The sequence below is a fragment of the Pseudophryne corroboree genome, unplaced genomic scaffold (assembly GCF_028390025.1).
Source record: "Pseudophryne corroboree isolate aPseCor3 unplaced genomic scaffold, aPseCor3.hap2 scaffold_3092, whole genome shotgun sequence".
In the NCBI taxonomy this organism is placed as follows: Eukaryota; Metazoa; Chordata; class Amphibia; order Anura; family Myobatrachidae; genus Pseudophryne; species Pseudophryne corroboree.
In genome coordinates, this window is record NW_026969771.1 from 1 (window position 1) to 3184 (window position 3184).

At 32.4% G+C, this 3184-nt stretch overlaps 2 non-coding genes across 2 annotated transcripts; both read right to left on the bottom strand.

Annotated features, from left to right (window-relative positions):
• Window positions 1–25: 25 nt before the first annotated feature.
• TRNAI-AAU (transfer RNA isoleucine (anticodon AAU)) lies at window positions 26–99 on the bottom strand. Its single transcript has one exon. It is a non-coding gene; the product is annotated as a tRNA-Ile (tRNA).
• A 1587-nt stretch (window positions 100–1686) lies between these two features.
• On the bottom strand, window positions 1687–1760 carry TRNAI-AAU (transfer RNA isoleucine (anticodon AAU)). Its single transcript has one exon. It is a non-coding gene; the product is annotated as a tRNA-Ile (tRNA).
• Between the last annotated feature and the right edge of the window lie 1424 nt (window positions 1761–3184).

The following is a 3184-nucleotide window of genomic DNA, read 5'->3' on the forward strand; positions in this document are numbered from 1 at the left end:
ATTCTTGTCCATCAAGAAAAGCAAATGGCCCATACGGGGATCGAACCCGTAACCTTGGCGTTATTAGCACCACGCTCTAACCAAATGAGCTAACCAGCCACAGATATCACTGCAAGCAAACACAAAACTGGCAAATGTACCTCAAAGCACAGATCATATTTTGTTTTTATAGCATTTCATTTTTCAAAATAAAGCTTAAGCCATAGAGTCACTTGAAGCATGGGTATCATAAAAATGCTCCAGTTTCTTTCCACATTACAAAATAAAAATAAATATTAGATAGGATAATAACAAAGATTAAGGGATCTACTAATAGTATAAAAATAGACAATTTAGACAAGGAGTATATGCAAATCTAAGCAAAATCAATCTAAAAAATCTAATACACAATTTTTAATTGTAAATTTACAGATTGTTGAAAAAGATTATCCAGGATGTAATCCATTATGTATTAAATTTAGTATGTTTTACCAAGTTGTGTATGAATAACTTTTAACACAAAAAAATATATATTGGGGAAGTAGCTTAATGTGCCCATTGGAAATAAAGAATGCTAGCCCATTTTGGAATGCAAAGCTTAAGAAAATACAAACTTCAATCCATAGGAAAGCACTTTTTATTCAGTCTACACTCTGTAATCATACTATAGCTTAATTTACAAATTGTGATGTCATTATCAGACTTAACTCACAAGAGACTTTCATCCTTGGTCTATAAAAAAGGCAGTCCTCTGTTATAAAGCTTGTAACAATTGTAAGTGGCTGATATGCAAATATGGAAATGCAGAAAAACTGTCAATTCAATGCTAGGATAACATAAGGGGTGATGCTCCAACTGAAATTGGTCCTAGGCATTTAGGTTTCTAGTATCTATCTTCTCCTTTAAAAAATAGGTTACTTTTTATATATTATCATTGGGTTTGGACAAATATTCTACATAATACCTATTGCATCCCTGAGCTTATTAGAAACTTGAAATAATATATATAAAGTATTGAATTTCTTTTCTTTGCATTTAAAAGATGAGCGCACTTCAGTAGATGCCATTGCTCAGGTGAGGGTTCCATGGTGTAATTGTTAGCACCCTTGACTTTGAATCTAGTAATCTGAATTCATATCTCGTGGGAGCTAACATTGTTTATTTTTCTATTGTTCAAAGCTCCATTTTCATTCAATGTATGAGTATTGCAAATCTTCATTTAAAATTCATATAAATTCCATCATCTTCAGTGGTGTCCTTTGTTTAAACTCATTTTTAAACTTATCAAATCAGAAGTATGTCAAATATTTGGAAATAAGAAAAGATGCAATAAGAATGCAGAGATCCATTACTTGCGCTCTGGTCTTTAGAAATTCTCCATTTTTTTTACTTCAGTGTGCAGTAATGAGAGGGGAGCACATATCTTCTTCTTCTTCTAGTAACACCTAGTGCCCTCTATGTTTGAGCAGCAATATAATAACTAATTAATTTGCCCTTGCATATCTTAGTTATGCCATATTGCTTGATTTGAGACAAAAGTCACTGAGCCATGTAGAGAAAAATCTTCATCAGCCAAAGGATGACACTCCCACTGGCTTCTGATATGTATTTGATGAGATTTTGTGATATATGTGTCTATGATGTTTTCAAGTATTCATGCACTCCACCGATGAGCTTATTCCATTCTTGTCCATCAAGAAAAGCAAATGGCCCATACGGGGATCGAACCCATGACCTTGGCGTTATTAGCACCACGCTCTAACCAACTGAGCTAACCGGCCACAGATATCACTGCAAGCAAACACAAAACTGGCAAATGTACCTCAAAGCACAGATCATATTTTGTTTTTATAGCATTTCATTTTTCAAAAAAAAGCTTAAGCCATAGAGTCACTTGAAGCATGGGTATCATAAAAATGCTCCAGTTTCTTTCCACATTACAAAATAAAAAATAATATTAGATAGGATAATAACAAAGATTAAGGCATCTACTAATAGTATAAAAATAGACAATTTAGACAAGGAGTATATGCAAATCTAAGCAAAATCAATCTAAAAAATCTAATACACAATTTTTAATTGTAAATTTACAGATTGTTGAAAAAGATAATCCAGGATGTAATCCATTATGTATTAAATTTAGTATGTTTTACCAAGTTGTGTATGAATAACTTTTAACACAAAAAAATAAATATTGGGGAAGTAGCTTAATGTGCCTATTGGAAATAAAGAATGCTAGCCCATTTTGGAATGCAAAGCTTAAGAAAATACAAACTTCAATCCATAGGAAAGCACTTTTTATTCAGTCTACACTCTGTAATCATTCTATAGCTTAATTTACAAATTGTGATGTCATTATCAGACTTAACTCACAAGAGACTTTCATCCTTGGTCTATAAAAAAGGCAGTCCTCTGTTATAAAGCTTGAAACAATTGTAAGTGGCTGATATGCAAAAATGGAAATACAGAAAAACTGTCAATTCAATGCTACGATAACATAAGGGGTGATGCTCCAACTGAAATTGGTCCTTGGCATTTAGGCTTCTAGTATCTATCTTCTCCTTTAAAAAATAGGTTACTTTTTATATATTATCATTGGTTTTGGACAAATATTCTACATAATACCTATTGCATCCCTGAGCTTATTAGAAACTTGAAATATTATATATAAAGTATTGAATTTCTTTTCTTTGCATTTAAAAGATGAGCGCACTTCAGTGGATGTCATTGCTCAGGTGAGGGTTCCATGGTGTAATTGTTAGCACCCTGGACTTTGAATCTAGTAATCTGAGTTCATATCTCATGGGAGCTAACATTGTTTATTTTCCTTTTGTTCAAAGCTCCATTTTCATTCAATGTATGAGTATTGCAAATCTTCATTTAAAATTCATATAAATTCCATCATCTTCAGTGGTGTTCTTTGTTTAAACTCATTTTTAAACTTATCAAATCAGAAGTATGTCAAATATTTGGAAATAAGAAAAGATGCAATAAGAATGCAGAGATCCATTACTTGTGCTCTGGTCTTTAGAAATTCTCCATTTTTTTTACTTCAGTGTGCACTAATGAGAGGGGAGCACATATCTTCTTCTTCTTCTAGTAACACCTAGTGCCCTCTATGTTTGAGCAGCAATATAATAACTGATTAATTTGCCCTTGCATATCTTAGTTATGCCATATTGCTTGATTTGAGACAAAAGTCACT